Genomic DNA, 25,233 nt, shown 5'->3' on the forward strand with positions numbered 1-25,233 from the left:
CTCCTGTACCAGTTGGGATCCCAGGGATGTGCTCACATCCAATCCCATTGCAGGACTCAGTGACCACATGCCAGGTATTGAATACATGGGAGGCTGGGAAGCAGTGACTGAGATACTCCATTTATGACACTCCCTGGCCAGCTGAGAGCAGCCATAAGATCAGTCATCTCCCCACACCCATCTGACATGTTCTGGAAAGCCTAGGATGGAGAACCGTCAGAGTGAGGCTGGAATGGAGTTACGCCAGGCCCAGATTGGCCCTGCCAGCTCTGAGGCAGCCAAGTCTTGCCCAGGCCAGCTGCCCTGGTGCAGGGGTGCAGGGACAGGCTGTCACAGTCGGGTACAGGCTGTCACCATCAAGGGGCTGGTTCTATGAGGGGGTTCTATGGGGGAGTAGGTCATTGAGAGGGTCAGAGACTCTAGAAGTTTCCAGGAAACAAAGGGTGAGGGGAAGGACAGCTTGGGACAGCAGACTATAAGCTAGACCAGCGCTCGACAGGATTTCTTGGCTAAGGACAGCTATGTGGAGCCAGAAAAAAAAATTACATAGCCCAGCAGAATTTTGCTGCTTCCTGAGATACCCAGCTCTGGTCCCGCCTCTCCCCCAGTCAAGGAGATCAGAGAGTGTGGGAGTAGTGTGTATAGCGTGGTGTGAGGGGAGGGTTTGGAGTAGAGCAGAAGACGGAGAGAGGGCTAGGGTCAACCTTTGAGGTATTGCAGGAGCCTCTTGAATGCTCGCCTTGACCTCTGCCCTGTAGCACATCAATGAGACCTAGCATCCCTAGCTAGTGTAACCCAACTTACTTGCACCTCAGTTTCTCTTCTGTAAAGTGGGGGGCAAGAAGGGTCACCTCAAGGGATGATCATGAGGTCAGAGCCACGCCTGGGACACTGCCAGTGCTTGGGAAAGATTGGATCTTATAACCAAGCTCCTCCTGTCCCCCAGGATGTCTACACACACTGCACCTGTGAGAATCGGGCTTGCTGACAGTCTTGTGCTAATGGCAAAGGCGCCTGCCTTCTCTTGGCAGAGCCTTTCCCTCACATTCCACAGGCGTGATGTAATGAGGTAAACCCTAACAATCACCCAAGTTCATGGCACAAGATAGCCCACGGGCAGATTTGTACCCAAAGCACATGTTCAGGAAACATGGCCTGGGAGTGCTCGTGACACTCTCAATGACTTTCTATCACTGCCCAACTCCTGCCTCGGGCGGAGGGAGACTGAGCTCAACACTTGTCTTCTGCTTAGGGTGAGGGTCACTACCTGGCAGGACCAGCAAAGGCCGGGGCGGTCTCAATCACCACGGCCTGTAGGGAGGATGGGGCTCCGAGCTGAGGTGTGGAGGCTGCTGGGGTGCTCAGTGTGCCAGGCCAGGCACCCCTGGGCAGGGGAAGGGTCTGAAGTGCAGAGGTGCTTAGGGGGCAGTGGATGGGATAGGGACCTTCAGCTCCGAGTGACGGGGTGGAAACCCTCAGTTCTCTGTCCCCAGTACGCATGGTTCCTGGGGTGGCAAGGTCACTGTGATTCCCAGGCTCAGGGGTCTGTCTGAACCCTCAATACCAAGTGGATGAGCCTACCATTCAGAGGTAAGAGGCCAGAGGGATGGGGGTTGGGGGTAACTTGGGTCTTCCTGGAAGGAAGTGTGGGACTGGGGTCCAGTCACCCCAGACCCTGGGTTGCCACACCCTGCCTGCCCTTCTGTGTGTAGTGCCAGACAGCAAGCAAGGGCCTTGGAAGAAGGATCTCACCCTACACTTTTTTTTTTTTTTAAACAGGGCTGGGGATCAAACCCAGAGCCTCCCATAGGCAAGAGGAACGCCCTCTGGCGCACTTTACCCTCAGTTCTCAGAAAGATCGATTCTTTGTGAAACTGGAGGAGCATGAACAATTGTTTCCAGAAGAGCAAATTTGGAAGAAGAGGGCCTCATGCATTAGCAGGCAATTTTTGCAGGCCTACCTGCTTCCTTTACTAAGAGAAGATTCCTTCTTATTCCCACCCCAACCCCCTAGCTCCCAGACAGTTCTCAGCAAGCTGGTGGAGAGCAGGAACCTTAAAGTCCTGGGGATTGACAGATGTTGAAATGATATGGGCTCCCTCTGGAGCCTGTACGCAGGGCGAGGGTTGACTTCCACAGTTTGAAGGGGGCTATATGGTTGTGGATACTGAGGTATATTCTAGTGTGTCTTGGGATGGATGATGCTCGGGTTTGGAGCACACCTTTGTTTTTGGTTGCAACTCATTTCTCATTTAGCAGACAAAGAAACATGGACTCATTTTGTAGATGGCCCTGGTTTTGTAAAAGGACTCATTAAACCACAAAAAGGAACTTTCTTCTAGGAGGGTGATAATCTGCCCTGTGAATGCTCCAACTTAGCAACTGCCGTGGGATTTTGGTCTAGATGAGGGTCAGTGGTCCGCCTGAAGAACCAGAAAAGCCAGCATTCAGGAGGATGGAAAGGATATCATCTTTTACCATTTGAAAGAGGATGGCCCAAGGCTGGAAGAAAAGTATCTGCCACTAACCTAACTTCTGCCTCTAGGCATGATGGTCACAAGCCTGGACCTGATACTGACCCCAGCTCTAGAGCCATCTCTACAGTCATATAACCGGAGGTTGCCTCAAGCCTCTATTTCCTTCTCAGAAGTGTCTTCTATTGTCTGGTCTAAGTCCCTCATCCTTCGATGGCATGTGCTTTCCTGTGTACTAATAAACCACTTCTTCCCTGATGCTCTGGTTCCTCGCCTAAGAGCCTCTCCGAAAATACAAATACCACCCATACCCATGCTTGCAGATCGACTTTGAAATATGCTTCCTCGCCATCATTTGGCATGAAAAACTTTCTGGCAGAGGGACTTTGCACTCTTCAAGCCCTTCCCAATGCATGGCTGGTAGCATCGGCACAGAAATTGGCTTGGGAGCATCCTGCCATGTATGCACTCCTTAGGGGGAGAGAGAGAGAGCTGGTGTCCGTCCAAGGCAGGAGATACAACTGTCCAGTGGATCACGGGCACTCAGAGTTAAACAGTGGCAGGAGTTGGAGGTGCCCAGTGGAGGGTCACTAGGGATGGAGTCTGGGGGTAGAGAGAGGGTCTATGAACCCGAGGAGTACATGCTCTGGGGAAGGAGATGCAGGAAATGGCTTGGCCTGGTGGAGACCGAGGATGGGAAGAGAGCAGTCCCTTCAGAGGACCCTCCTCCCTAGGCAGCACACCTTTCTTCCCAAACCCCTCACTTCATCAGGACAAGGGCAGGGGCTTCTGAAGAAAGGGTAGTGGACCTTGAGTGTCTTTGACCATCAGAGCCTCCTTGTCTGTCTCAGATCTCCCGCGGGACAGCAGGAGGGACTTTGACCTTGTGTCAGAAGCAGAGTGGTTCTGCCTGAGCCTGGTGGGGCCCCTGGGAGGAGCTGAAGGTTTCTGGCTCTGTGTCAGCCCGGAAATATGACACCTGTTTTAACCTCCGCACCATTTCTCTGCTCCACCCCTGGAACCTCAGCTGCACTCGGTCCCTCACACAGGTGGTCCACTCTTTGCTGTTCTTGTCATTTAGTGACGTCTGGTCCCTTTGAATGGGACCTAGGACAGGTAGGAGATCATTTCAGAGGCTAATTGGATGATGAGGCATCTGAAAGAATGTCTGGAATAGTTGCGTAGATGAGCTCAAGACCAGGCTGTGTGGACAGCACCTTCTCCTGACTCCTTGGAGTTCAAACTTGCCCAGGGCCGGGGTCATTGCATGCACACTCACTCAGTGCTGGTCACACCAATTACAAGGGTACTAACAACTCTAGCAGATTTACCCTGAGGACAGGAGGCGGAGGTGGGGATGCAGTGGGCAGAGCTTTGGGTCCAGGCTGCCTGTGCACCCCCAGGGCACTATTCTACAGACACAGCCTCATCTTAGCCACTTGCCCCCCCTCTCCAGTGCTACAACCAGTCTCGGAGGTGGTGACAGAACACTCCCTGGCTGGTGCAGTGTCTCTCCTGCAGCCCCATTATATAAGCCATGAGGCTAGGCAGAGGGGTTGCCCCCTCTCTCTAGGATCCCCTGGAAAGCCAAACTTTGAGCAAATCCTTCCCTCCCACCAGTGAGGCTGAGGGGGAGGGATCTGAGGAGAAGCAAGGTTGAGGAGGGAGGAGAAAGAATTGCAGGCTAGATTCCAGCCTCGCCGCTGGGATAAGACTTGCCTCAGTGTCTCTCCTAAGTCCCGGCTCCTGGATAGCTTTTGCCCAGACTTGCGTTGCGTTCCTTAGCCTACCTAGTCCAGTAGAACCAAGACTTTGGAAAGAGGTCATCTGGCAGAAGCGGCCCCCATATGACCTCAAATTTGGGATCTCAGGCTTAGGTCCATCTAAGGACTTCCAGGGACAGGCTAGGGCTTGGCCGTACACGAGCTAGCTGGCACCAGCTGGGGTCCAGAGCAGGTCCCCGAGCTGCTGCCTTCTAGGCAGGCTGTTGCCACTGCCTGCTCAGATTTCTGGACCCTCCTGGGGATCAGCTTCCTGGGCGGGTAAACCAGGCCTTGCAGAATGCGACCCACCTAGACAGGATAGGGAAGAACCTGAGGGGTGGCCACTGTAGCGCCAGGGTGAAAGGTCAACCGGGACTCAGTCTGCTGCGTTTCCCTGTGCCCTCCCAAGTTTCAAGGAAGATGTTTATAAGGGCTGAGCCCTGCATACCTCCTCTGAGCACCAGGGGAAGCCCTAGGCTGGAGCAGACAAAAAAAACGATAGGCACCTACCTGGAGTGCGGGAGGGATGTTGGCTGGGGCGATGCTGCGGCCACTCGATGAGTAGACCCTGCCGCCAGCCTCGCAGCAGCTTGGTCCCTCGGGCCTTAGCCACTGGCTGTCCTGGCGCGGCGGCAGCGGGCGAGGGTGCGTAAGTGTGAGCGCGCCCCGAGCCACTGCGGCATCTCTGCATCAGGATGCGCTCCTCCCTCTCACCGGCTCCGCTCACTGGCTGGCTCGGCTCCTCAGCCAACGCTCGGCCGGAGATGGCTTCCTCTGCCCCCTCCCACCCCGCCGTCCCCACCCTCCTGGCTCTACCTCATTTGCTGTCATTTAAGGACCAGGGAGCGAGCTGGAGCACCATCGTCTTCCATCAGGCTTGGCCAGCTCCGTGCCCAGCCCGGAACTGACAGGCTGCAGAGGGGTGCGCTGAGGAGGCACAAAGAAAGTGTCTCTCGCTCCCGAAATCCTGGCGACACATGAGCACCAGGCTTCTAGCTTGTGCCTTCCCTAATCCCTTCTTAGAGGATGGGATCCAAACCAAACCTCCAGATTTCTGAGTGGGGCAGCAATTCTGAGTGATGGAGCAATTAGCCTCTGTCACCCCTGTCCCCTCGCCCATCACGTTCTTCTTCCTCGTTTTTTGCCCAGAAGTAACATGGGATCTTTTATCAATCAAAATGGTCAAACCGTTAAAAAAAAAAATTAAAAATAGATAGCAAACGTCCTCAACCCCCATTCTTGAAAAATTTAGGTACCCGCCTCTAGGTTTATGTTTTCATTTGCATTACATCGGTTATTAGGATTCATTTATGAAAATGGGATCACAAAATACATCAAAATTTGCAAAATATATTTGACTGTATAACTGAGCTTGGACACCAGTACTCCCAGATCCAGCCCATTTTCTGCCAGCGAATGGTGTGACTTAATGAACAGCTCCTGAGACTGGCATCTGAGTAGGTACTCTGTGGTTTTGCTATTGGTGGGCTCTGTGTGTTTGGCTAAACACCTTGCCTTCGAAAGGTAATCAAAAAGGGTTAGAGACTGCCAGGGCCTCTGGCTCTGAGATCCCAGGTGCTTACCCTGGGTAATAGCACGCCTCTCCTGCCCTGCTCCTGTCCTGTGGGGACATGCCCGGAAGACTGAAGCCTGCAGGCAGAGGGACCAGCCATCTGCAGCACCAATCAGCCCTGACAGGCTGTCACTGTTGTCTAACCCCACTCTGGTTTGCCTGCTGTCCGGGGCAAAACTGGATAGTGGTCCAGATGCTGCAACAGCTGGCAAGGCTAGCCAGCCTCTGAGTTTTAAATGCTATACTTGTCAAATATGAACATGGCTCCAGATCTTGCTGACTGGCCAGTGACGGTGGGCCTGGAGAGGAGAAGGCATCCAAATGCTTGTTAGAGACACTTACACCTCTGTTTTTCCAGGGCCCCTCCTGAGGGCAGGCACATCTAGGATGCTCAACTTCTTTGTTTTGATACAGAGATGCCTAAACTCTTAACAAGCTGTTTCTCATACAATTTTGAATTAAATTTTGTTGACAAGACAGCCACACCCACTCCCCTTGTGTGTCCTGCCTCTGATACTGTGGTCCTGTCTGTCTGGGACTAGTATGCTGTTCCCAAGGTCCCAAGGTACATCACACTGCTAATACCCCCCGAGTCAGCCTTGCTCTACCCAGGGTCTCTACAAGATGCCTGTAGCAGAAGACAGTAGGAGCCAATCCTTGTCAAACAGGGTGACATCTCTGCTTCTGTGGGACTGATGAGCCACGGGGTCTAGAACTGCTTGCAGGATCGTTTTAGACAGAGACAGCTGTCTTTGCGACTCTATTTTAGGACAACTGCTGCCCTTGTGGTGAAGACCAGGTCTCTAGGGCAGGGTCATTAGTGTCAGCAAATTTGTTCCCAAAGACTCTCTCAGAGCCCCTTACAGCCAGCCTGCCCCACCGCAGGTGGATCCTGATAGGCAGGGTAGAAACAAGAATATTTCCCAAGCCAGGACCTCCGTTTCAAAAGACAGGTCCCAAGTGTGCCTTCTCACTTGTATAGAATGCTCACTTAGCCTGGTCCAGATGAGTGGGGTGCGGTGGGGTGGGGCACCGGGGGTCTTCAGTGCCAGTCTCTGGCATGCTCTTATTCTGGAGTGTGCCTGAGATGGACATGTGAGGACCCAGGCAGAGCTTTGCTATGGGCTCCGTAGAGGTAGAAGTGCTGTCTGCCTCCAGAAGGCTCCGAGCTGTGCTAAGGACTTTACGTGACACACTCACCTAGGAGGCACCCTCCTCTCCTCCGTCCTCCCCACTTCATCTACGAAGCTGTCCATATATAGTTAAAGCAGCAGAGTGGCTGACCTAGAGCTTCTGGCTTAACTCTTTGCTGAGCATGCCAGCCGTCTGCTATTGATGGTAAAGAGGACGCGAAATAGAGGAGGTGGTCATTTCCTGACTGGGGTGCCTGTTGTTGCCTGGAATCCCCACTGTGGCTGACTGTCAAGGCAACCTTCTCTTACATGGAGAATCAGATTCTGATCTGCCCACGGCACCTGAAGTTGAGTCAAATAGGGTGACTGATAAAGACACAGCCGAAGATAGCCAAGTGACTAATCAAGTGGGCCACCGTTTTGGCTGTAAACATTGGTGTCCCCCTGGGAAGGCTCAGGAGGCAATCTGAGGACCGTTCAGTCCTTCCAAGACCATCTGCTGTTCTCTGCCTTAGTCCCACCAGATCAATAGCACTGGAGTCCAGAGGGGCTCCATCGGTCCACAAGGGCCTGAGCCCAGTCCTAGGGGACAGGGGAGGACGAGACCTTGCTATGGCCTCTTGCCATTGGCAGCTTTGCATGGTTTCTGTGTGTCTACTTTGGCTGCTCTAAGCCAGTAACGTAGCTGCCTCTGCTTTCAGATTCCACAGTCTTTTCTGGAGCTCCCACGAGCTGCCTAGCGCGACAGGGCTTCAAGAGCCAGAGAATGTGGTCTACCTTCAAGGCGCCCGTGGTCATTTTGGAAGCTGTTCGTGGCTCTCCATCCACAGCCATAGCAATACGGCAGCAAGATACTCAAGACAGAGCAGCCTGGCTCTCCACCCTGCTTCTGAGTATTTGTATGGCCGTGGGCATGTGACCTTCTTACCCCCATCCAAAAAAAGACGGGCCAGCACACTCACTGAGGGCTGTTGTCAGCATAGAGATACACTCGAAGGAGCTAACTTAGTAGGCTTTCCCTTGGCAGTTCTGGAATGGAGACTGCCCAACTGTAGCACAAGGGCCTGTGCCCATGACAAGGACACTTTGGTTTTGTTTTCTTTCTTCTTCTCTGCTACAATGAATGGAGTGTCCGCAGCTCTGCCACGGAGAGAATAGCCTGTCCCAGCTCGGCAACTCCTATCACTGACTAAGACGTGATTGCTCTAAGAATGCACTCTCCTGGAAAAGCAAATAAATACATTAGGAACAAAAAATAGGGTCTCTAAGCAGTTGAGCCTGGCCTCGAACAGGCTGCATGGCCTAGCGTGACTCTGACAGTGTGATTCTCCTGCCCCTCCTTCCCAGTGCTGGAATTACAATTGCAAACTGCATCCGATTTTACTTGGGACTGGGGATGGAGCCCCGTTGCACAGACTAGGCAAACACTCCATCAGTGGGAGTACATTTCCAGTTACCGTCCCTATGATCCATTCAGTAAAATGGGGGTGATTTTTACTTCTGTTTGGTATGGTTGTGTGGCTATGCGGGTTAACCAGAGAATTTCTAAAAAGGACTTCATGGATTGTCAGCTGCTATCCAAATATTCCATTGCCAATCTACTGCTATCTTGGCCATGCAATATCTGGAGAGAGAGAGGCACCTTACCCAGCCCCCACCCTCCTACATAGCATGGTGCCTGGTACGTGGCCGAAACCCAGGAAAACAAGCTGACTGGGTGAACAGTAGACAGCGCCCAGGGTGAGTGGAGTGGGCAGAGCCTGTGTAGGGAGCAGGATTTAGGTAGTGTCAGGAGGGGTCAGGTTGACCTGAGTTGGGGTCCAGAAGGGAAATCTCCATATTCTATCTTTGCATTTGCCTTCCTAATTTCACTTCAGGGCCTGGAGGGGTCCATGGCCCAGAGGGGCCTAATTATTCTCTTTGCCATTTCAACCCTGGTCTCCCCAAGCTTATTTTTAAGGGTTATAATAGACAATGCTAATGCCATTATTAATATTTAATGGTAATGATGCTAATAATGCCTGCATTTATGTGGTCTCTCCACTAGCTCAAAGAACCCTGAGTTCTTCTTCTTTCTTTCTTTCTTTCTTTTTTTTTTTTTTGTTGAAACAGTTTGGCAGAGAACGGGAATAAGGGAGTAGAGAGGAATCAAGGTACCAGGAAGCTGGAGCCAGCAAAGATCAGTGAGCAGGCCAGGTGTGCTGGGCAGTGGGACAAGGCTGCACTAGTATTGGTGCTGATGGTACCTGCCTGAGTTCTGCCCTGCACTAAGATCCCAGCGGGACAGGTCTGGTTCTGGCAAGAGGCATACCCTCCAGGGTGGGGTTGGGAATGAGGGGACAGGCTTAAGGGCAGTGGTGGCCCTGAATAGGCAGGTAGCCTTTGAATGCATATATATATATATGTATATGTGTGTGTGTGTGTGTGTGTGTGTGTATGCCTTTATTGCCTATATTAGTTATTTTCATACATGTACTTAATGGAGTTTACCTTCCAGCTAATCTTCCATTTCTCAACCAGCCTCCCTTCTACTTTAGGGCTGTTCACAGGCACATGGCGAGAGTTTGTTTACAGGGGCATCTTTTAAGTGGCTATGCTAATGTACTTCTCCAGCCTCATCAACCATTGACTACTGGATAAATTCTCCTTTGCGTTTTGTTTTATTTTTTGATTTTTATAACAGTGTTTCTCTGTGAAACAGTCCTGGATGTCCTGGAACTCACTCTGTAGACAGGCTGACCCGGAACTCACAGAGATCCATCTGCCTCTGCCTCCCAAGTGCAGGGATTAAAGGTGTGCTAAATTCTTAGGGAGGATGTGCTGGGCCCAATCTTATGCAGATCCGGTTACCACCGACACTGTGAGTTCAAGAGTACCACAGTTATGTTGTACCGGGAAGTCAGTGTTCCATACCACTTCCCCCCATTTCTTCAACTCTTACATTCTTTCCTCCCCTTCTTCTGGGATCTCCTCTGAGCCTTGGAGGGGTGATAGAGATGTCCAACTATGCTTGGGTATCCATCTAGTCCTAGAACCTTGTCTTTGGCAATCTTATGCATGCATCATGTCTACTCAGCAAAACAACAGTAGTAGTTCCCACACCAGGACCTATCACCTCCCCAGACATGGGCTTTCGACTGTGTTTATTATAATGGCAGATGTGAATTTTCTCCTGTGGAGCCGGCATCGGATCTAACCAGTGCCACTGTAGCACTGGTGGGGTCATTTTGCTTGCCACTTGGCATCGTTACATACAGGGCCCACAACTAAGACCATTGATAAGGTTTTTTTTTCCCCCTCAGCCGAGGCACAGCCCTTTCTGGCACTGTGAGGGCTCGCCAACAGGGAGGAAGCTTAAAGCCTAGTTCCAGCTGGGTTTCTTGCCGTACCGACAATCAGGGCTGGTGGTGTCTTCAGCCATCGGGTCTTCCTGTCTAGTTCTGATGGGCACCCAGGAGCTGTGGCGATTACCTGTAGTGTTTTAGGGGCCTTGGGGAGTTCCTTGATCAACAACTTGTAGTAGGAAGGTAGCCTACCACTGCTGCTAGGATTTCCATTGGCCTCTGATCAACGTTATCCACCCACGCAGGGTACCTCTGTTCACACTGCTTGTAGAAGCTTTTGGGTTTTACGACATTTGTGGGTGGTTGGGCTTTTCCCTGAGTGACTGGGGCACTTTTCAGGGACATTGCCCCTGTGCCCATGTCTTGAGATCATTTTCTTGCTTTTTGCTCTAGTAGTCCTGGAGTTTCAGTTCTTACTTTAAGGTCTTTGATCCACTTGGAGTTGATTTTCGTACAGAGTTGAGAGACAAGACTCGAGTCTCATTCTTCTACATGTAGTTACCCAATTTCCCCAGAACCATTTGTTGAGGACACTGCCTTCTCTAATGTGTGCTTTTGACATCTCTGTGGACAACCAAGGTGCGGTGTGGCTTGTATCTGGGCCCAGTATGTCTGTTCTCGTTGACAGTGCCATGCACTTTTGTTACTTTGGCTCTGTTCAATCTCTTGACTTATTCTTTTTTCATTCATCTTTTTGCTCAGGGTTGTTTTGCCTCTGTGGAATCTTTTGTATTTCCACGTGGATTACTTTTTTTTTTTTTTTTTTTGAAGGTTGGTACAGAGGTTTTAATGGGGATTACACTGAATCTGCAGATTGCTTTTGGTGGGATGGGATGGTTATTTCACAATATTAATTCTCCCAAACTATGGGAGTGGCTCTTTCCATCCTCTACTATCTTCCTCAAACTCCTTCTTCAGTATTTAGGTTGTCATTGTAGAGTCCTCTGACACCCTTGGTTAGGTTGGTTTTTGAGGCTACTGTGAATGGGATTGTTTCCTTGATTTCTTTTTCAGCAAGTTGACATAGGAAGACACAGTGGTTGCTTGAATGCTTAAGTTATCTACCCCACCTGTGCTAAATTGTTTGAGGATTAGGAGGTGTGGCCTTGTTGGAGGAGGTGTGTCACTGGAAGAGGGCTTTGAGGTTTCAAAAAACCCACCACTCCAAGCCCAGTCTCTTTCTGTGCCTGTGGATCAGGCTGTAAAACTCGTGGCTACTGCTACAGCATCCGCCTGTCTGCCCGCCACTACGCTCTCTGTCATGAGGACAATGAACTAAGCCCCCAGTAAATGCTTTCCTTTATAACAGTGTCTCTTAACAGCAATAGAACACTAACACAGCCACTATCTCATGTGTATGTTAATTCTGTATCCTGCCACTTTGCTGGGAGTGTTTATCAGCTCTAAGAGTTTTCTGGTGGCATCCTTAGTGTCGCTTATGATATATAGAATCAATCAACCAGAAATGAGAATACTTTGAATTCTTTCCTTGTCTGTGTGCTTTTTATCCCATTTCTCAGCTAAAGACTTAAAAGTCATATACAAACAGTAGTAGAGAGAGGAGAGGGGCATCCTTGCTTTGTTCATGACCTCAGCGGGAAATGCTTTGAGTTTTTCTCTACTTAGCATGATGTTGGCTATAAGTTCTCCACATATATTATGCCTTTATTGTGTTGAAATACGTTCCCTCCATTCCTAGTCTCTTGGGGGATTTTAATAGTCATGAGATGTTTAGATTTTTAAGGTATGTCCTTAAGATTATCTGAATTTCACTGAGACCTGCTGTGATGTATCATTTTTAGCTCTAGTTTCTTTCTCAGAATCTTCTCTTTCACTTGGTTACTTTGTCTAAGGGTTTGCCAATTTTGTTTATCTTTTTCAAAGAAACAACCCACCATTTCATTGATTCTCTTCATTTGCTTGTATTTGATTTGTTTCTAATCCTGATCTTAATTATTTCTTTATATCTACTGCTTTTGAGTTTGTCCTGTTCTTGTTTTTCTCATACCCTAAGATAAATTATTAAGTTATTTATTTGAGACCTGTCTGATTTTGTAAATGTAGTTACTTACAGCTATGAGATTCCCTCTTGGGATTGCTTTCATTATATTCCATATGTTTTCGTATGCTGTAAGGAGTAAGGTTTTTCTGCCCGCCTGGGCGCCATATGTAAGGAGTAGGTTTTTCTGCCGGCCGCTGGTCTTGTCCCGCCGCCGCATCAGCCCCAATTAACACACTGAGACTCTGTATTTGATATAATGCTGTTGGCCAGGTACTAGTTTCTTATCGGCTAGCTCTGTCTTAAGTATTAACCCATTTGTGTTAACCTATGTATTTCCACATGGTTTCACCTTACTGGGGAGTGGGCCAGGGTCTGGTCTCCCCAGACTCTCCATCTTGACTCCTCCTTACTACTTCCTCTTTCCTCCTTGTCTCCTAGTCCCTCCTATCTTCCTTTCCTATTGGCCAACAGTGCTTTATTCATTAACCAGTATGAGAAACATATATACAGAATGACATCTCCCATCAGTATGCTGTATCTTAATTTTTCATTCAGTTCTGAGAGTTTTTCCTTCTTGGTTCCATCAATGATTCATTCATCCTTTGATAGTTGGTTATTTAATCTCCATGAGTTTGTGTACTTTTTTTTTTATTGATTTATAGGTTAACCATATTGGTGCCAGATAGAATGCAAACGGTTATTTGAATTTTTCTATATTTGTTCAGACTTGCTTTGTGTCCTAAGACAGGAATCATTTTTTGAGAAATCTCCATGGGCTGCAAAGAATGCATATTTCACAATATTATGATAGAATGTTCTATAGATGTCTGTTAAGTGCATTTGATCCATGATGTCATTCAACTTTAATATTTGTTGTTGTCCTGGAACTCACTCTGTAGCCTAGGCTGGCCTCAGACTCACAGAGATTTGCCTGCCTATGCCTCCTGAGTGCTGGGATCAAAGGCATGCACCACCACCACCTGATAGCATTATTTTTGTGTATTATGAGGACACATCATGATGCATGTGTGGAAGTCAGAGGTCCGTTTGTAGAAGTCAGCTCTCTCCTTTCACCATGCTGGTCCTGGGTATTGAACTCAGGTCATCAAGTTTGATGGCAAATGTCTTTATCCATTGTCAGACCCTTCTCCGTGCTTTTTATTGGACTTATTAAGAATTTCATTTCCAGCACCTTTTCAGTTTGGTTCCCCCCCCCTCAGTATTTCTCTCTTGCTATTGATTTCCACTTTCATACCCTGCATTGACTTTTTTTTTTTATTTCTTTCAGCTGTTTGTGTTCTTTTGGGAGTTTATTCATGTCCTATTTCGTTTCTTTGAACATATTTATCATCATTCCTTTGAATTCTTTGGACTTTCATCCAAGTCGCTCTCACTGGGGGCCATTAGATTTTGGAGGAGCCGTGTTTTCTTGGTTTTTCATATTACTTGTTTTTGTGTTGAGACTTGCCCATCGGGTGTTAGGTCACTGGTCGATTTTCTTTTTAAAATTTAGTTCACTTTCCTTCTTTCAGTGGAAGTGTTTGCTGTATTCATGAGGGAGTGGGGTATAGTAGGACCGAAGGGTTGTTTTCCTCTGATGTTCTCCATCCATTTCCTCCAGTGAGCAGAATACATCTGCATTAAAAAGCTACTATCCCGGAGTAGCTCCATCATGAAAATAGAGTAGTAATAATCAACTATAGAAAGATAAATGACAATGCCCTTTGAAGTGCTACGTATTTTAGGAAGCAAAGGGACAGAGACAGTGCTGTGTGTGGTAATGCATTAGTTGTTATGGGTGTGAGTGGAAAGAAAAAGAACAGTAAGATCACTGATTTCATTGGGATGACACAGAGAGAGAGTAGAGGAGGGAATATGAGTAGAAGAGGAAATTGAAGGAACAACAAAGCGGAGGAGGATGGCGACAAGGGGGTTTTCCTTAAAGAAAGAGATGCTACCAGATGACACAGAGCAGTCTCATCTCTCTGGAGACTGAGGCACAGAGACCTGGAAAACAAAGCCGCAGTGCATTCTGTGGGAGAGGAGAAAAGAAAAAGGTTATCAAGGAAAAGAAATAAGGGGCAAGGACAGAGTAAGGTTGATCTGGTCTGCTAAAATCACACTGAGAATTAATGAAGACAGAACATGACAGAGGGAGAGAGCTTGATGGAGACACAGGACTTGAGCAGAAGTGTAATGGCATCTTGCTCTTTTAAGGCAGAGGATTCACGTCTGCACCCGAAACCACGCCCAAAGGGTATGGCCACTACACAACAGGAGACAGCTTGATGGAGATACTGGACATGGAACGTGACTGGCCTGCTGGCTGGCTTTCATGTTCTCTGTCTCTGTGGGATCACCACAATTCTCCCTCAGGGATCCTTTACAGAGGCCCCCTTTTAGAGCTGGAGTGAGCATCAGTACCTGGCACAGCCTAATCAGGTCACTTCACCACCATGGGTCCCTGTTCAAGTGGCAACAGAGTCACACTGACCCTGAAGGAAGGCCGGATCTGGGGTCATTCCTCCTCTGCCAGGACAGCTGGCTCCAGCCTGCAGCACGGTAGACTCCTTGGCCACACCACACCCTTGAAGCGTGTTGGCTGTGGGCCGGTGGAGGACCCCAGGGAACCCAAACCCTGAGCTATAATGGTCGCTTTTTTTTATGGGCTCATGTGCTTGGGTTTGTTTAATCCAAAATCCACAAATCCTGGTGGTTCTGTGAGGCATTTGGTAGATGTGGCCAATGTCTGTAATCAATTGACTCAAGGAAGGACATGTCCTTTGACAAAGGGGCAGGCCTTTATCCAGTGAGTTAACTGTCCGTAAGACCAAGGCTGTTCTGTACCTGAGAAATAAGAAACTCTGACAGAAGATGGCAGCTTTCACTATTGTTTTGTTTTGTCTTGTTTTTTGTTTTGTTGGTTTTTGGCACAGGGTCTCACGAAGCTGAGGCTGGCCTTGTTCTCCTGATCTCATCCCTCCAACCCCCAAATTCTTGGATTGCATGTGTGTACCACCAAGCCTGGCTGTGGCAGAATCAATTCCTGCCCGAGACTTTCCAGGTTGCTGGCTTTTCCATTCATAGAATGCAGACCACCTAGTCTCCAAAGTCACCCAAGCCAATTCCTCAAAATACATGTAGCGTATAATACACACTTTGTGTATACACATTCACAGCTCTTGACCTGAGATTTTGTTTTTACTTTTTAATACCACATTTTTAAAAAATGAGGCTCATTCAATAGAGAGAATACTTCAAATTTGGATTTTTAATTTTTTTCCCCTGGCCGGCAATTCTGTCTCTGGCCACCCCCTTCCCTGCTCCAGTGCTGGGCTTACAAGCACTTGGTCACACCCAGCTTTTATGTAGGTGCTGAGGGCCCGAACTCAAGCCTTTGTGTTTGCACAGTAAGGGCCCTTAGCTGATGAGCCACCCCTCAAGCCCTTAAATAAACCTTAACTTACCGTTTTGATCTGAATGAGTTTATTGGGACATAACTCAACCTGAAGGCCAGGAGTCGCTATGTACAATGTGGTTCTGTTTTTCTGGAGAACCCAACCAGAACAAGGCTCTTCACTTTTTCTGCTGGTCCCCCAGCTCCCTGACTTGGGCATCTTAGGTTGCTATTAGAAAATACCATAGGATGGGCATATATATATGTATGTATGTATGTATGTATGTATGTATGTATGTATATATGTATGTGTGCGTGTATATATTTACTTTTCACCATTTTGGAATTTTGGATGCTGGAAGTCTAAGATTCAGTCTGAATCAGGTGAAAGCACTTCCTAGCTTGACTCTTCCTTCAGTTTGGAGCCCCAGCTCCTTCCCTGACACTCAGGGATTGTGACATCATGATTCTTTAGTCCATACTGCTCAGCTCACTTCAGCCATGTTGATCCACTTGATCTCTGAGGTCTTTAAAACCAGGGGTATTGTCCTTGTGTGAGGAACGCATTGTAATTTTTAGATGGTGAAAAAATTCAAAAGGATACTTCATGACAATGAAAATAACATTCATTTGGCATCTTGTGCCCATAAATGAGGTGGACTGGCTTATAGCCACATGCTCACGTGTTTCTCACCACACCAGCCGATAAGTAGTTACAATGGAGGCTGTATGGCTGCAAAGCAGAAATATTTATGGCCTGGTCCATTACAGAAAATGCTTGCTAACCCTTGGGTCAGGTCATTTCTCTGTCATTTGGAGCCTAGATCCAAAACTATGGGGTATCTGTCTTTTGGTTTAGCTTAGTGGTTGTCTAGCAGAGAACATTTGGCACTGTCTAGAGACATTCGGGGTTGTCACCAGAGGGTATGTGTGTCGCATTTAGTGAGTGAAGAGTTAGAATGCTGCTAAGCACCTTCCACTGCAAGGATAGTCCTTCATGTCCAATTTCCTGATCCCAAATGTCCCCAGTGCTGGCCTGAGGTGCTCTGTGCTACAGTAGGGTGCAGGGTCAGCCAGGTCCCCACAGGTTACCTGGGATGGGGCCCAGCCTTCATGTCTACTATCCTGGAACTTAGCATCCGGAAGGTGATGGGCATGGAGGGGTAATGGGAAGGGAGTCTGGGAGTTTTCTGGTGCCCTGTGTCTCCTCTACCTGCTAGGGCCCAGGGTGACCCTCAAACGGGGAAAGAGTGTATTTCCTCAGTCCCCTAAGGACCCGGCACAGGTACCCATGAGCTTGGTCAGGTGAGCTTGACGAAGGGCTCCGGCCACGGACATGGGTGTGGTGAGAGCTGTGGAGGCAGTTACCTAAGACGAGGTGTGTAGGGGGCCTGGATTCAGATGCACACGGAGGGAGTGTGAGGCTGGGGGAGTGGTGGGGTGGGGAAGAGGCTGGCACGGGTCCCACCAGCCTTCTGAGAAGTGTGAGGAACAGATGCTGTGGCTGTCAGACGAGAGGCTCCTGGCACTTTGGAAAATTGCAGGATTAACAAAAGGATGGTCGCTTTGAAGGAACACAGGCAGGGACAGGGGTGGGTGGGGAGGGGGCAGGGGATGCACAGCTGGGATGGCCTCTAGGGACTCCCTTCCCTTGGAGGGCTTCTCCTGCCTAGCCTCTGGGCTGCTTCTGGGTGGAGTTGGGGGAGGGAGGGCAGAGGTGGCTGAGTCATCGGGCTTGGGGCCAGAATGAGAGGTCAGGTCAGAGCCAGAGCCAGGGCCAAGACTGCCAATAGCTTGGAGTCTTGAAAGTGACAGGGCTGTCTGGAGGTCATCTCATCCATCTTTCCGCTTTTGGACTCAGCCCCAGCAGATGGCATCCTGCCAGCAGAGGACCTAGGCAGAGGGGCCCTCAGCAGGAATGAGAATTCACCAGCTGTTACTTGCAAAGCCCCCCAGAAGAGGCAGCCAGATCTCTTTGGAAGCTTTGTGGATAAAAGGGCACGTGTCTGAGGGTCTGCAGGGAAACTGCATTTTCTTCATGGGGGCGAGGGGAGTAGGCAGCCAGAACAGCTTCATCCAGGATGTGGCTCTGACCTGCAAGAATAGCAGCCTTGCACTGTTGCAGGATCTAGAGAGGTGTGGGGGTAAATCTGGTTGGCTGGGTGCCACTGAGAGGCAGGAAGGTTGGGCTCTGGGAGTTTAAATCTATTAAAGGTATAGGAAAAGAGAAAGGTGATACACAATTTCTCGTGTCGATAGTTCTAATTCAGTTTAGAATTAACTTAGCTGCGAAGAAAGCATTTCCTGACGCTGAGGAGTGAGATAGAAATGTACCATGAGAGCTGGTTTTCCCAGGTGTCAAGGACCAGTCCGACCTAGTGGTAGAGGAGCGGCTAGAGGTCCTCCGGCCCAGCAGTCTGTCCTCACTTTGTCCTTCCCGTTTTCCCTAGAGGTTTCTTGCCCTAAGAACTACAGGGGTTGAAGTGTACAATAGGAGATGGGTGCAAGAAAGCCAGGGATGCCCGACGCTGTTAGTGTTGCTGGGAATTGGGAGAGCCCTTAGCCAAGCAGACTGCCTGTCCATCTGGGAAGTGAACCAGCTATTGCTTATGTCCATGACTGGGAGGGTGAACCAGGCCAGAGGGCAAGGAGCGACAGACAGATGTAAGAGATCATGCCCCTCATTTGCTGAGTGCCATTCCTCTCTGTCAAGCCTCTCCAGGGGTAACTGACAGATGTACCACGGTGCAGGGCAGGGGGAGGGGGGCTCTTTCTCATTGGCCAGCATCCTGGCCTCTTCCCCCTTTCCTGCCAGATTTCCCCCAAGCCGCCTGCATTGTTAGCTGGAGGCCCTGGGGGAAAGACTTCTTCGAAGCAAGGAAGCCCGATGCATGTGTTGCTTTTGTGGAGAGAGTCTCTGAACCAAGAACCTATTTGGCTAATGAAGTCATAATTACTCCCGGCTCACTAATAGGATGAAAGCTGGGGGCTCAGTTAAAAGCCACTGATGGACCCCCGAGAGTTATCTGATGGCTCTAGAAAGGGGCTGGAGAGTTGGAAGCAGAAAGGGGTGGGCCCGGGGAGCGGCCCACCATGTGTTGCTCTGAGACCCTGTGCCGGTTTAGTCCAGTTACCCTTGACTACCTGGCTGTGCCAGGCAGGGCCCCACAGAGAACTAAGGCTCAGAAGGACTTTGGTTTTGCCATTCAGGGATGTTGTGCAGGACCTGGTAGTTTGGCACTGGTTAGCCTTCAACTCTTCTGGCTATTTAAAATGGGTGTTTACTATGTAGCTCAGGCTGACCTTGAACTCCTTTGTAGGCGTGGTTCATTGAACCGGCAATTGTCTTTGTCAGTCTCCTTCCCTGAGATTAGGTGGGAGGAACCTTCAACCCTAAACCCAAGGTCTGTAAGTAGCTCCCAGCTGGAGAATTAGGCTCCCAGACTCCGGTGTAAAATGCCCCAGGGGGTTAAGTAACTACTCTAATTCAAAGCCAATGTTGTAAAACCCTTTAGGAAGAATCCCCCGCTGACTCCTGCCCTGCGGTCAGTTTACCTAGGATAAACACTGGCCTTCTAATTGCCCCAGGTAACTGACAGCAGGACCAGACCTCTAGCCGGGTACCCTTTAGTCACGTGGGCTCTACCTGGAGGGAACCCTGAAGTTGGCTCAAGACGCTCCAAGACCAAGTTCTCAGCACAAAGGAAATTCATTTGCCCCAGAGGGACAACAGGTAGGTATAAGGGACAAAGGCAGGACATAGAGGGAGAAGTAGAAGGGGGAGGGAACAGGAGAGAGGGGGAGAAAAGGAGCAAGCGAGAGGTGTAAGGGATATTTGCCCCAGAGGGACAAACGACTGACAGCCCCTGGATAGATAGGGAGGAGACAGGCATGGCCCATAGGTGGCTTACAAAAGTGGAAACCCTGTGTTAAGATGAGGCATTTAATTTTAATTGGGCATGTTAGCTAGGTGAGCCAAAGGGGGCTTCTGATTGCTGGACTTCAGTACTTTGGCAGCTGGACCTCGGTAGTCTCAGGAGGAGGAATTGGGTCAATAAGGGAGTAGATCTTGGTGGCTAGCTTTAGCAATGTAATCTAACAGTTTTTTGTTTGTTTGTTTGTTTTTTCAAGGCAGAGGGAATGGGGGAGAAAGGCCAGGCTGCTAGAGTCACACGCACTAGTGGGCTAGTGTCCCTTCAGTAACTACCAGTACTGGAAAGAGTGGGCGGGAGAGGTAAAAAATGAATTGTGCTTTTAGATAAATGAGTGTGGGTTCCAAGGCTTGAATGAGAGACACGATGCTTGGGGAACTTCAGGAAAGTTAGTTAATGGGGCTGCAAGACAAGTCTTCAGTTCCTGGCAATTATCACTGCCCTTACCCTGCCGAGATTGCTAAATTTTAGAAAGGCAGGTATTACCCAAATCCTTCCTCACGCTCCTACCCCAAACCACAAAGACTAAACCACCCGGGCGGTATGTATGGTTATTCTGACAGCTTAAACACTGACAGCGCCTGGCAGCTTTGGGGACTCTGGTCTCAAAGATCAGTCAACATCATCATTTGGATCATACAGTGTGCCTAGTGAGGGACAGGCTGGGGACCACAGAGGGGTGGGAGGTACAGGGCACTAACTGTGCTCTCCAGGGACTTGCGGCCTGGCTAGGTATGGGAGAGATGCGTTACTATAGTACCCTGAAGTCTGTGCTGGGAGCCAGGGGTAGCAGGGAACAAGAGAGGAGAAAGCCCCCAGGACAGGCAGCACTGGGCTTGAGAACCATCAGATGTGATCATGCTAAACAGAGTGGGGAGGGCTTCTGATGGCAGAGTTCAGGCTGGGGAGGACTCTCTTTTTCAGGCAGGAGAGGAAAAGTGTAATCACACACTGTTCTTGGAGTCCCATCTTAACTGCCCCGACCCTCACAACAAACAGTCTGCGCTGTAGTTACCAAGGCCTGTCTCACGGATGAGAAAGTTCAGCCAAAGAGAGGGTAAGTAACTTGTCAGCTGTCACGCAGTTAGAGCCTGGTCTGCCTGCAGGGTCTCAGCTCTTACTGGAGCTCACGATAGGCTAGAGAGGGGCAGGACCCTATTGCTTCCCTGCCCTTGTTGCTTACTGCCCAGGACTTCTCTTGGGCACCTTTGCCACTGTAGGGTGAGTAAAGAAGGGTGCATTTCTGCCACGGCACATTGAGAGGTGTTGCAGGGGCTGCGCTGGCACAACGACCTTGAACTGTACGTTTCGGGGTGATTCTTCAGATGTTCATGCGTGCCCCAAGTGTAGTAATGGGAGCAGCGTGTGTGAGGGAGCTGGCCTGGCACCTACTTCTGGCATCGGTCCTCATTATCCTGCTGTTTTCTTATGCGTAACGGGATAGAGCCACTGCCTCAAAGGGCCGTGAGAAGGTCAAAAGAGACCGTTTAGGGTTGAGGACATAGTTTAGTGTCGGAGTGCTTGCTTCATGGGAAAGGCCCCGATTTTGATCCCCAGCCCTGCAAGGGAGCAAAAGGGTAGGGGCCATTCACATAAAGTGCACAGTGGTAGCTGTCAGCACTTAATGTGACTGTACCGTCACCCAAAGGCCATCTGGTACCGTCTTGCCTCTTTGCCATTAGTATTACAAATGGCTCGATTCTCTGCAAGCTGCATGGCTTGAGAAAGTCAGAGGCTCTCCCACATTTTCTGGTCACCCTTGAAGACTCCAAATCCAGGCTCCCTCCTCTTCTTCCTTCCTTTCTGGATGTCGGATTCACATGGTTTGCTAAAACTTCGACCTCCTCAGAGCCAGTTCATGAATGGAGTAGGATGGATGTCAGTGCAGAGGGAGGGCATGGAGGTGCTGGTCACTCACTTTCCCATCTCCCTCAAGCATCAGCTCGTGCCACCTGCACTAGGAAGGGTTTTAGAGCGTGTACCAGAATTTCTGATACATCAGGCCTGGGGATTTTCAGAATCAAGAGATTCTGGTGTGCCTTCAGCTGGGAGCCACACGTGGACAGCATTGCTCTGATTTTTCCTCCGCCTGTCTCAACTATCCCAGTGATTTCCCTGATTGCCTAGAAGTCTCCAGTCTCCGTTCTATTAAACAGGACCGCCATCAACACACACACACACACCTGCTATTTGTCAGCTCCCAGTCAATTCTGGGAACTTTTAAATCCATACTGGGAATCTTTGTCTTAGAGTAAAGTCAGCCCACCCTGTGCTGCTGGCTCTCTGCAGTTAGGATGCCTGATTGAGTTCATTGTGGTGAATTCCTAATGAGCCCAAGCCAGGGATCATGGTCCATATGTACTGAGTCTGGGTCAATTGTGTCCTGCTTCTCTGTGTTGGGGTCTAGACAAATCAGTAGCAAATTATGGGGTAGGGATGGAGATGAGGGTTGGGGCTGGGCTGTTGGGCCGCAGCTGTGGCTCCAAATTGCTATGAGGCCCACTGCCTAGTCCTTATTCCAGCAGGGACTGACATCAAACAAATGGGCCCTGATGCGTTAAGCTGCGTCTATGGGGGAGGGGCTTTTGCAGTGGCTGTGCCCGCATTTCTGTATGTAATACAGGGACAGAATGAATTCCCTGATTGCACTATTGGGGGCAGCTGGGAAATGGCTGGTGCAGACTTTGCTCTTAATAAACACCCGTAGATGGCTTGTCTCCTCCCTACTGGGCCTGTTAAACCAACTCCAAGCTGGAGATTAGCATTTCTAATGGGCTGGGAGGTGCAGGCTTCAGGAGATAGGGATGAAGGATGGCATATTCAGGGGTCCCCAGGGCTCTGAAGAGAGGCAGGTGCTTTGTCTGGCCTCCGTCCGATGGAGGTTGGCTTTCTTCAAATAGGACGAGCCCTTGTCTCTTCTGTCTCCTTGGATGGCTCTGCGCATTAGTTAATGGACCCCACACACACCCCACACCCTGAGGTCCATCATTGCTTGTTCAATATTTGTCTATCCAGTACTGGCAGAGAAGAAGACAGATTCTTGAATTTACCCAGCTACTTTTTTTCAAAGGAATGGCGGTGTTGCTCAGTCAACCAACTCACTCATTTAGCCCAGTGTCAGGCATTGGTGTCTGGAAGCAGAGGTGGGAAACAAAAAAAAAAAAAAAAAGAGTCTCTTGCGCTCAGGACAGTCACAGTGTAGTCAAAGAAATAGACAATCTCACACGTCAAACCCCATGACACATAAAGTAAATGCTAGGGAGGCAACGGTGAGGGGATCTGAACCCCTGAACACAGAGCTGTCGGGGAAGACTACTTGGAAAGATGCCCCCCACCCCCGGGATGATGGCTGAAGATATGTGAAGCTGGATAAAATAGAGTGGAAGGTGGTGTCAACTGTCCTAGAAGCTAAGACAGGAGGGTTGCCTGAGCAATAGTGAGACCGTGCGTGCGTGCGTGTGTGTATGTGTGTGTGTGTGTATGAGACACACACACACACATACACACACACACACACACACACACACACAGAGAGAGAGAGAGAGAGAGAGAGAGAGAGAGAGAGAGAGAGAGAGAGCTGCCTTGGAGGAGTCTGGGAGGAATAGTCCAGAAGGTATATTGAGAGAAGCATTTAGAGGAGCCTGGAAAGAGGCAGGATCTGGAGTCAGGTGTACACAAACTCATGGAGATTAAATAACCAACTATCAAAGGATGAATGAATCAGACAGAGCTTTGGGCCATACTTAGTGCTGCCAGCCCCTTCTCCCTATCGGCTTGAACCAAGAGTGAGACAGAAGCAAACGGACATAGGAAACAATTTCAGAGGGTGACTAGAAGGTTCGGAGGTAGTGTGTGAAAAGTCAGTGAGTCACCTAACAGTTCAAGAGGAGGCCCCCCCCCCAACCCGGAAATAAAAGTCCCACTCGGCCTAGCGAAACAGTGACCCCTCAAGGCAGTGACCCATTCATTGTGAGGTGTCTCAGGAGGAGAGGAGCCAGGTGGTTGGGGGTTACTTGTTGATTCTTCGCTCAAGGGATTTGGGTCTACATTTTGTAGGAGTCCTTGGCCTTTGTTTCCTTCCCATTTCTACCTATGAACTGCAAGTTCTCTTTCTTCAGAGCGGAACTTACACCAGACTGCTTACACCAGGCTAGGGACAAAAGGGGACAGGCACAGGGTGCAGGAGGAGCAGGGACAGGGGACCATCGCCAATTCCTGGTCTCGTCCCAGCCTCCCCAGTATGATGGGTTTTAGGTGGTGTGTGCACATGGCTACACCTAACCAGAAGGTGTCTCCTTGACCACACACATCCCATCTCAGTCACTCTACTTTTAAAACACACTACTGCACAGCTGAGTTTTCCAAATAAAGACTAACTTCACGAAGAGGGCTTGAACGGCAGAATTACACCACGGTGAACGCTGCCTGGTGCCCGTGGGAAATCCTTTGAGCCCTCTTTGTTGCTGCTGTTCGAAGGCTCTTGCTATACAGCCCAGGTTGCCCTCGAACTTACTATCCTTGAGCTTCTCGATTCAGCCTCCTGAGGGCTGGGATTATTTGCGTGTGTCACCATGCCTAACCCTTAGATTCACTCCTGTCGTTAATCTTTTGACATCTCTCTTACCTATTAGTCAAAGAAAAAAGCAGATCGTATGACTAAAGGCCATTTTGAACAACTTTTATTATACGTTTAGTGTTCTCTATACAAAAGAAATCAGTTTTTTTTTTTTTTTACAGTGATTCAAAAAAAAATCTGAATAATTTGGCCTTTTCATTGCTCATGCAGTCAGGTTATAAGTCCATGTATTAGACAGTCCTCCATGGCCCAGAAGTCCCTGCTGAAGGCCGTGCATGACGCAGTCAGGTTATAAGTCCATGTATTAGACAGTCCTCCATGGCCCAGAAGTCCCTGCTGAAGGCCGTGCATGACGCAGTCAGGTTATAAGTCCATGTATTAGACAGTCCTCCATGGCCCAGAAGTCCCTGCTGAAGGCCGTGCATGACGCAGTCAGATATACATCTGTGGCTGACAAAGTTGGTTAACGACAAATAACTCACAAGAAGGGAGGAGCAGGATGTGAGAGGGATTAACCTGTGTCTGCCATGGAGAGTTAAATGTGTAACTAATGGAAAAAAAGATTAGACCAACTCATGTGTGCAGGAACGTGGGGCCTGATGGAGACACAGGGAACACCATGTTGGAAGGGAGAGGTGTATATGTGTTTGGGGGCAGGGCAAGAGGTCCTCCAGGATCCAGTGTGGTTGAGGTGGTGGTGGTGGGGACCAAGACAGATAGTGGCGTGTGACAGGTGACCGCTAATCAGCTCAAGAAGAAGTTGGCAAAGAGCTGGGAATCCGGGCAGAGGGGAAAACACTGGCCGAGGACATCACATCTGAGACTCAGAAGAGCAAGCAGGTCAGGGTCGTCTGATCTGCAACAACGTTGAAAAGAAACAAAACAGGAGTGCACAAAATTCTGGATATCTACTCCCAGACTTTTGTGTTTATTGCTTCATGGAAGTCTTCATATCTGCTGAACGGACTCCAGCTCAGCAGATCCCAGGGTGGTAAACTTGCCTGGGCCGTGCTACCCCTCAGCACCTGCGGACTCTATG

Source organism: Phodopus roborovskii, unplaced genomic scaffold (genome assembly GCF_943737965.1).
Source record: "Phodopus roborovskii unplaced genomic scaffold, PHOROB, whole genome shotgun sequence".
NCBI classification, from domain to species: domain Eukaryota; kingdom Metazoa; phylum Chordata; class Mammalia; order Rodentia; family Cricetidae; genus Phodopus; species Phodopus roborovskii.